The sequence below is a fragment of the Bos taurus genome, chromosome 3 (assembly GCF_002263795.3).
Source record: "Bos taurus isolate L1 Dominette 01449 registration number 42190680 breed Hereford chromosome 3, ARS-UCD2.0, whole genome shotgun sequence".
NCBI lineage: Eukaryota > Metazoa > Chordata > Mammalia > Artiodactyla > Bovidae > Bos > Bos taurus.
Window position 1 is genome coordinate 116,870,171 of NC_037330.1, and position 9,653 is coordinate 116,879,823.

At 51.5% G+C, this 9,653-nt stretch overlaps 1 protein-coding gene across 1 annotated transcript in view; it reads right to left on the reverse strand.

The window, feature by feature from the left end:
- COL6A3 (collagen type VI alpha 3 chain) overlaps positions 1-2,563 on the reverse strand; it is a 91,027-nt gene extending 88,464 nt beyond the window's left edge. The window contains exon 1 of the mRNA XM_059885240.1: positions 2,342-2,563. The gene's annotated coding sequence lies outside the window, so the exon portion shown is untranslated. The remainder of the gene's footprint in view (positions 1-2,341) is intronic.
- Positions 2,564-9,653: the final 7,090 nt, after the last annotated feature.

Sequence of the window (9,653 nt, forward strand, 5' to 3'; positions counted from 1 at the left end):
CATCAATTGTCCATTGAACAGAGGAGGTTTCTTTCTACTTTATCATCAGTGATGTATTAGGTTCTAAGGAACAGAATCACAGATGGCACTTAGGATGAGAGAATGAGAAGCAGTGAATCCTCAACACTTTGAAAATGAAGGGAGGTGCAGAGATAAGAACAATTCCTCTTCAGAAAGACGCTTGTCTGGCTTTATCGAAAGCATCCTGAAGACCCCCAGTGTGGATATTCACCATATATCCCACCCGCTAAGGGCCACAAGCATGGTGGGGAGGGGCACACACCCTCCCAAGTGCTGGAAGAGCCGGGGCCAAGAGCTAACATTCTAGAGGTTTCCCCTGGCCACCTCCCAGGAAGTTGGGGGTGGCAACACCCTCCATTTACCCCACTGGAAAAAGAAGAGCCACCCTCACCACCCTGTGATGAGACTCTTCCCCAAGCCTCCTCTCCACCCAGGATCTTCTTAATGATTTTCTCACTGCCGTGAGTAGAGAAAGAAAAAAAAAAAAAAATACAGCTTATGGTAACGGAAAACCCTTGCCTCAACAAAGAAGAGCTCGAGACCACATGATCATTCCTAGATCTTGAATTCCTACAAACACCCCACACCTTCCCACCCCTCTGCCTTCACCCTCAGCAAAGCCCATGCAGGAACGGAGCAGAATGCAGGTCCCATCCCTCTGGGCCCCATCCCCAGAGGTGGCCTGAATGCAGGAAGCCTGCTCAGCTGCTCTGGTTGCAAAGCCCAGGTCTGTTCTGGGGACCAGCTCTCTCGCCTGGCACTCCTTTCCCTGTTAGCTGGGAGAACCCTGGGGAGCATACACCAATTCCCCCATCACTTTTCATAGAATATGACAGGAGGGCATTCTCTTCTGGGAGAACAGAATCAAATGGCACGTTTCAAATCGCGATGCAAGCTAGTTCGGGGACCTCCACAGTTGGACTGTCTGCCTTCCTGAAATGGTAAAGACTGGACTGCCCTCTGAGCCACCTACTGGTGCCATGGCCTCTGCAAGTAACTGAGCATCTCAAAGCCCGGGAACATCTTTAAAGCCAGGGAACCACACCTCAGCGCTCCCGACCATGAATCTCTTCCTTTCTCTTTAGCCCACCTAAAGAGCTCAGGAGTTCCAATAGCATCCAACAATCAGCTGGTTTTCAATAACATTTTGCTTAGGAACCAAAAAAATACCTGATTTTAAAGTCATTTCTGTTCAGTTTTTTGAAGTTACAGAGATGGGGGATCCCCGAGTGAGAACTGTCTCTCCCTTTGGGGTCCAAGCACCCTTGCAGCTGTGGGACCCAGTGGTTCTCGTTCAGAGTTAGCTGTGTTCAGCAAGAGAAGCGGCTGGCAAGGGCCAGCTCCTCCGAGTCCCCACTGGGTGGAGGACACTCCCCTGTGTCTAGAGCAGTTTGTTCTTGGGGTCCAGACCAGCCTCTCAACTCACTCCTCGGGCTGGCTGTGAAATGCAATCTCTGTTTACAGCCCCCAGGACTCTGCTGAGCCCTCCCAGGGAGCCCACCGCACACAGTAGCCCCTGACACAGGTCCCCAGAGTAGACTGGTGACTATGAGGGAACACTTTGCATCCTGGGCGAGAGGACCGGGGCCCCACCCTCCCGGCCGGGAAACAGGCCCCAGGGCCTCCGGGCTTGGCACACACCACACATCTGGGCAACGCAGGCCAGCTCGTAGCCCCAGGGGCCCTGCCTTATCCACCGGGCCTGCTGCCCAAACACCAAATTCCTTCTCCTCCTCTGACCCTGGCAGCTCCTTTAGGGAACCCCAGAGGGGACCAAGGCACCAACAGTGAGTTCAGATTCCTGAAAAGATGGAGCCCTGATGGTGAGAGCTGAGGAAGCCTCCACCTGCCCCTTGCCTGGACAGCAAAGTCACCCCAGTCTCCCAGTGGGCGACAGAGGCGCTCAACCAGCCCCCCCAACGGCCACCTCGGAGAGAGTCTCCCCAAAGTGGCTCTGGGATCCCTGCACAGGCACTTCTGCAAACAAAGCCGATTCTCAGATTCCAGCTGAGCTTTCAAAGGAGGAGGCAACATCAAATAAAATAAACCGTGAGCCCGAAAAGCAGAGATGGATGGACAGGACAGACCGCACTGCAGGACTCAGGGCAGCCCCAGCCCTCGGCCCCACCAGGGGAGACCCAGGTGGCACACACGGAGAAAGGAAAAACCGGCTGCGGCTTCCAGAGACCACAGCTCCTACCGAAAAGGGACTCTCAGGGCGCGGACCTGAGAGCCATCGAGACGCGGCCAGTGGGGTTTGAAGCCCTTCCCTCTGGCCGCAAACCCCAAACCGGGGGAACAGGGTCGAAGGGGCACTTACCCTGAGCAAACCTGGAGAAGCCTGCGTCCCTGGGCTTCGATATTCAATTATGTGCGATTCTGACGCATGGTTTTCCCCCACGGGCTGCGTCTCGTTTCCCTTCTGCAGGAGAGGGGGGACCCCGGGCAGGGAGAGGGGACCCTGGGCGGGCGGAAAGCTGCTCTCGTGGTCTTCACAGGAGGCTGGCGCGCGGGAGAACTGAGCGGCCTTTGGTGGAGGACTGAGCTGCAAACTGGACGGGGCCCAGGGATACAGTCAAGACTCCCTCCAGCTCCTCCTCCTCCCTCCTCCGCCCCCTCCTCTCCCCCTCCCCAGCGGGCCTGCCCCAACACTGTAAATGAAAACCAGACTCCTGCTCTGTCGCTTCTGGCCTGGACCACAAGCTGATGTCACTTCGGAAGGCTGTCTTCACCCCATGAGCCCGGAGCTGGACGCCTGCAAACCCCAACTCTTGAAAAAAAAAAATCCACCCCTTCTACTCATCACCTTTGGGGCTGGGCCCCCGGCAGCCGCAAGGAGAATGAATTCTGGAATTTTTTTCGTGGGTCTCCATGGTTTTCCAGCAGTGTTTCCCAACACCATCTGAAAGGAAAACAGGAAATGCAGTCTCCCCCGTCCACCCTCACCACACCCTCCCACTTCTTCTTGAAGTTTCTGAATTGAGACTTCTCCTAATAACCTCCCCTTTCAGATATTAAAAAACCAGCCATTAAAATTGCCTTGGCATTCGGCTAACCAAAGCTCAGTTTGGCAGTGAAAAGGCAAGAAAAAAAGGCTACATCCTTTTTTTTTTTTTTTTTTGGTCATTCTGTATATAATGATTCTGATTATGAAGCTAATGGTCCCAACTCCAGGACACACACAAGGGGAACAAGAAGTGTTATCATGCTCAGATTTACAGGAAGACCCTCGAGAAAGAACCTGTGTTTCTGCAAAGCTGGTACAGTTCACAGTGCTTTGATATGTGTTATCTCTTGCATCAAGACCATTCCCACCTTTGAAATAGATATAGGTCATGTTTTCTTAAGTGAGATTATGGTCCCATTTGACAGATGGGAAGAACCTGGCTTTGTAGCAGAGCTCAGATCAGAATTCTGGCCGTGGAAGCCCTAAACTTCTCACTGCCCACCTATCACGTGACCCTGCTGAAAAGTCATGTGAAATATCAAGAGACGTCTGCAGAAACAAACTTAGTGTTACCAGGGGGTGGAGGTGGAGGTGATAAGTTGGGAGATTGGGACTGACATATACACATGATTATATATGAAATAGAGAACTAATAAGGACCTACTGTATAGCAGAGGGAACTCTTCTCAATAATCTGTAATGATCTGTATGGGAAAAGAATCTAAAAAAAGAGTGAAGGGAACCCTCTTGCACTGTTGGTGGGAATGCACATTGATACAGCAACTCTGGAGAACAGTATGGAGATTCCTTTAAAAAACTAAGAATAAAACTACCATACGACCCAGCAATCCCACCCCCAGGCGTAAAGCTTGAGAAAAGCGTAATTGAAAAGGACACCTCTACCCCAATGTTCGTCGCAGCACTATTTACAATGCTAGAACCTGGAAGCAACCTGGATGTCCACCAACAGATGAGTGGATAAAGAAGATGTGGTGCATATACACAATGGATTATTACTTGACTATATAAATAATATACAATATAAAAAACAATAATCTTTTAAGTCAGTTCTAATGAGATGGATGAACCTACAGCCTTTTTCACACAGTGAAGTAAATCAGGAAGAGAAAAGCAAATAATGTATATTAATTCATATGTATGGAATCTAGAAAGGCGGCACTAATGCTCGTACTTGCAGGGCAGCAAAGGAGACGCAGACACGAGGAACAGACTTTTGGACGCTGTGGAGGAGGGAGAGAGGATGGGATATTTGAGAGAGTAGCTTGGAAACAGACACATTACCATATGTAAAATAGATAGCCAAAGGGAATTTGCTGTATGACTGGGGAGCTCAAACCTAGAGGGGTGGGACAGGGAAGCAGCGTCAAGAGGGAAGGCACATCTGTATACCTAAGGCCGATTCATGTTGATGCATGGCAGAAACCAACACAATATTGTAAAGCAACTATCCTCCAATTAAAAATAAAATAAAATTTGTAAAGAACTGTTTTCCTTTAAAAAAAAAAAAAAAGAGGAGTGGCTATATGTATATGTATATATATCAGATTCACTTTGCTCTATATCTGAAACTAACATTTTAAATCATATTTCAATAAACAATCTTTTAAAAAAAGAAAGCAAGACATCTGAAGGATACTTTTCACTTGGAGATCCTTCCAGAGCAAGTCTGGGGAGTTAACGTATCTTTAACTCCTTTCCAGACGATATCCTGAATTTAGGGAGGAAGGGAAGATGGTACAGGAGAGACGGTGCCCACTGTCCTCCTGCAGCTCAGGGGCCCCCTCACTCACCCACCGGAAGGCTCACCCCTTCTCTACGCCCCCGGGGGCTCGGCTGGAAGAATGTCAGGATGGGGATGAAAACCTGGACTGAGGTGCTTCCCTGCCTGTCTCCTGCAGGGGAAGAAGAAATGAACGGGGTCTCTGAGCAGGAGCAACACGGCCCACGTCACGTGTGGGCAGACAGGGTTCCCACACAGGAGAGCACATGTCCCACCAGCATCCCCACTCCAAGGTGGACCAGGACTCGGCCCCATGGACCAGGACACAGGCTGCCACTTCACTGGCTGGGTCCGCAGGAACCACTGCTGCCAGGCACGTCATGGGCTGCAAATAAGGGAACATTCGCTCACAACTTTCTGTCCCAAGCAGCGCCCCTCAGAGAGGTTTAGAGAACAAGTGTGGCCTCTGTGTCCCTATTAAGTGGTTCCTTTTTTCAAATACCAATACAGCTATTTCTTTTCAAAATCACAGAGAATATATATTCCTTGGTATTAGGAATGACTATCAACATTATTTAAACAGCAATGGCAATGCATCATTTAGAACAAGCATTAAAGAAACTAAAGTGAAGTGAAGTCGCTCAGTCGTGCCCGACTCTTTGCAACCCCATGGATAGTAGCCTGCACCAAGCTCCTCCGTCCATGGGATTTTCAAGGCAAGAGTACTGGAGTGGGTTCCCATTTCCTTCTCCAGGGTAAAGAAACTAAAACCCCTGCTTAATCAGAACCAGGTCTCCGTAATATTTAACTGTAACTAATCATTGACAATCTAGACCCTCGCCAACAGAGCCCGCGGTCACAGAAACTTCTGGAAGCTGGCAGCCTTTGGTGGAAAACCTCCCACATCCTCCCAAGGCACTCACCAGAGACAGCACTGTGGCTCCTATGGTTTTCTCACTCAATCACTGGGATCTGGGATTCTCGGTGAAATGACCAGTTCCTCCTGTCACCTGGTTCCAAGACAAAACCATCCCAAAAGCATCCCAGAAATCAGCACTGACCGCAACACCGGCGGTCCTGGGTCTGGGCCTGGCAGCCCCTCAAGGCAACTCAGAAGTCACCGAATCTCACAGTCTGGTTTCCCCGTAACTGCTGTGTTGAACCAACACTGGTACCTCCTCCCTTCTCCTTCTGCACAAGTTAGAAACTTGCACCCCCCGTTTCCCAGGCTCCACTGTAGCTAGAGCTCTGGGTGAGGCTGCACTGGAGTGATACTGCAGACGGGTGTGGGGGTGAGGGGGTGATTTCTCTGCTACTTAGGCTGGTCTTTTCCCTGGCGGCCAGTACAGAATGGGGCTCTAGCCCCTCCCAGACCCCTTCCGAGGCCAGGACAGCCACCCTAGCCACAGCTCCCTCCTTGGAGGATTATCCCCAGCTGCTGGAAGCTGCCTCTTCCGGAGGTGCTGGGATGGGTGTGGTGGGTCTAAGGGAGACCCCAGCTTCCTGGGTGCCGAGGGGGAGTTACAGGGAGGTAGCGAAGACAGGGAGGTAGTGAAGACAATCGGAGAAGGCAATGGCACCCCACTCCAGTACTTTTGCCTAGAAAATCCCATGGATGGAGGAGCCTGGTAGACTGCAGTCCATGGGGTCGATAGAGTCGGACAGGACTGAACGACTTCACTTTCACTTTTCACTTTCATGCATTGGAGAAGGAAATGGCAACCCACTCCAGTGTTCTTGCCTAGAGAATCCCAGGGACGGGGAAGCCTGGTGGGCTGCCGTCTATTGGGTCGCACAGAGTCGGACACGACTGAAGCGACTTAGCAGCAGCAGCAGCAGTGAAGACAATAGGCCTCCCTGGTGGCTCAGTGGTAAAGATTCTGCCTGTAATGCAGGAGCTGCTGCTGCTGCTGCTGCTGCTAAGTCGCTTCAGTCGTGTCCGACTCTGTGCGACCCCATAGACGGCAGCCCACCAGGCTCCTCTGTCTATGGGATTCTCCAGGCAAGAACACTGGAGTGGGTTGCCATTTCCTCCTCCAGTGCATGAAAGTGAAAAGTGAAAGTGAAGTCGCTCAGTCATGTCCGACTCTTCGAGACCCCATGGACTGCAGCCTACCAGGCTCCTCCGTCCATGGGATTTTCCAGGCAAGAGTACTGGAGTGGGTCGCCAGTGCAATGCAGGAGACCCAGGTTCAATCCCTGGGTCAGGATGATCCCCTGGAGAAGGGGAAAGGAATGGCAACCCACTCCAGTATTCTTGCCAGGAAAATCCCACGGACAGAGGGGCCTGGAGGGCTGTATGTAGTCCCTGTGGTCACAGAGTCAGACACAACTTAGGGACACACACCCACATACTGTGAAGGCAGTAGCAACAGCCAAACCCCAAAGTCTAGCACGGCGTGGAGTAGGCTGCGGACTGCCCTGCCCCGTCTTCCTTCCCTTACCCCTGGATTGAGGCTGTGATCCTAAACTCGGGCTCCACAGTGCAGCACCCTACTTCCCCACCTCCCAGAATGGACCAGAAGACGATGCTGGGTGGCCCTGGGAATTACTCCCGGAGGCCCCGCCCCCAGCTCACGCTGCTGACCCCTCCTGATCATTCCCCGTGATGGATCCCTTTCTGCTCACAGTAAGGAGATCGGTTTCTGTCTCCTGCCTGAAACCCCGACTGGTACAGATGTATTACATCAGCTCTGAAGCTTCTTGCAGTTCCAGCAGCCTGTGCTTATGTATTTTATACGACTGAACGAAAAGGAAATAGCGCTATGCCCAAGTGGGACTGTAGATATAATATGTATGCAATCAGTCTGGCTCAGTGACGCACAGATTTTTCTGTATCTAGTGGCCTCTCAGCCTGTGAGTCTCTTCCCTTGAATGCAGGCTCTGTTGTTTGTCTTGCACTTCTCTCTTGGCGCTTCTTTCTGATAAAGTCTCTCTGCCCTTTGCAGACTTCATTGCACTAGCGAGCACACAGAGTCAGACCACAGGGACACAGGTTTTTCCAATGAATTGCTCTGTCTCAGTCATACATGTGAAAGTCTACACTTAAATGGGTTTCAATTTCATTTTTAGAAGAAATGTGAAATGTGTTCTCCTCCAACACCGTCTCTTCCTTTTCATTTAAGTCCACGCTGAGGGGGAGGAGAATGTACATAACACCACTAGCATGACCCTGAAATTGTAACTGGCATCACAGTTGACATGGAGCCCCAGGGAGCTCATGAGAATCTTAAGAAATAACCCTGACAGACACCTTGGGAGCAAGGGGTCGAATGATTCATAACCAGCTCACAGGAAAGAGCTTCTGTAAGTGCATGTGAGTTAAGCCCTTTTCCATTTGGTGTCCTCAATAATCCCCTTGGATCAGTTCTCTACTACCACGCCCATTCCCTGTTGCCATAGCAACCTGCATCCCATAACAGGCACTGGTAGCACTAACAGAGTGGAAGGGAGCCAGAAGCCCCTGCTATGGAGACCATAGCCTCCAGTTCAGAGATGTGTGCTCCAGGGCCTCACCCTCTGAGCTCAGGGTCTCTTGACAAGTCAAGAGGTACCTCGCTGGCCTCCACGCTGGAAAGACCTGCTCTGGACTGCAGCCAGCACCCAGACTCTTTAGCCCCAGGACACTGCTCAAGACCGAAGACCTTGTCTCAACAGGAATCCATAGATTTGAGAAATGACCGGCAGACATGGAGACGACAGCATTGTGGGAAAGGAAGAATCTCAATTCTGCATAGTTACATCCTGACCTTTAAAGATTGTAATTGATGGAAGAAAAGCATAACAGTAAAGAATTTGGAACCGAAAAAAAAAAAAAAGATTGTAATAATCCTAAAATAAAAGGAAAAGCACATTGTCACCAGCTGGGGCATTCACCAAAGAGGCAAATAGTCCCATCTTCCTTGGGTGAGAGTGGGGAGGGGTAGGGTCTCAGGTCAGGGCACACGGTCAAGGTGGCTGTCCCATCACAGCAGCCTGGAGGGGCCCTTCGTTCATCTGGGTGTGTGCAGACAAACCTGGGCATTAAATCCTTCACTTGCTGACACATAGGAAACACTGAGCAGGGAAGAAAAGTTAACCGGCATTTCTGCCTTTAAGATAAAAATCAAATTCCTAGAAGAGCCAGAGTCCCGGGTAGGGAGGGGAGGAGAGACTCTGGAGGGCTCTCTGCTCGCCTGCAGAGTTCCCGCATTCAGAGCCCACAGCAAGCATCTGCCTGTGCGATTGTGTTTATAGATTTGCTTGTTGTGAAGTTGGAGTTTCATCCCATGGGAAAGGGGAGATGCGAGATTCCAAAGTCGGCTTAAAGAACCCAAGAGGCAACTCGACTGTTTCAAGAGAAGAAGGGTTGTGAGTCCAACCAAGGCGGGGACTTTAGGTTTCCTCTGACCCCGCGGCTGGAGGATGGTGGGAGTCCTCGTTCCATCCCGGCGCCGGTTTTCAGCCTCCGTGAGCAGCCTAGTGGGAAGTGGGCCGCCCGGCTGGAACGAGGCCCTAGTTCTTCCCTGCCACTTCCCGGCGGCTCATAACCGCAGGCCTGGGCGGTGAGGCTCCGCTTTCTCCTCTGCGGACCGAGTGCAGCCGTGCCTGGGGTGTCCAGCACGGTCCAGCATCGATGTCGGCCACTGGGGGCTGGAGCAACCACACTTGCTTCAGCCTGGTTTCCAGCCTTTACTTCCTCCTCCCCTGCCCCAGGCTGCGAACGCAGACTCTCCACCCCGAGTCAGCCCCACCCAATCCCAGGCTCTGGAGCAAGGTTAGAAACACCCAGTGGGCTCGCTGCCCCTTCCCCCAGCTCCCCGTGGGCACTTGGCATGCGCACATTGGCACAATCCTCCACGCTGACTCAGTCTGCTGTTCAAAGAACGCGGTTGTAGCAGTTTTGGGGTCTAAAGCTAAATGACGTCTCACCTTCGGTTACTAAAGCACAGCAAGCACTTTTCC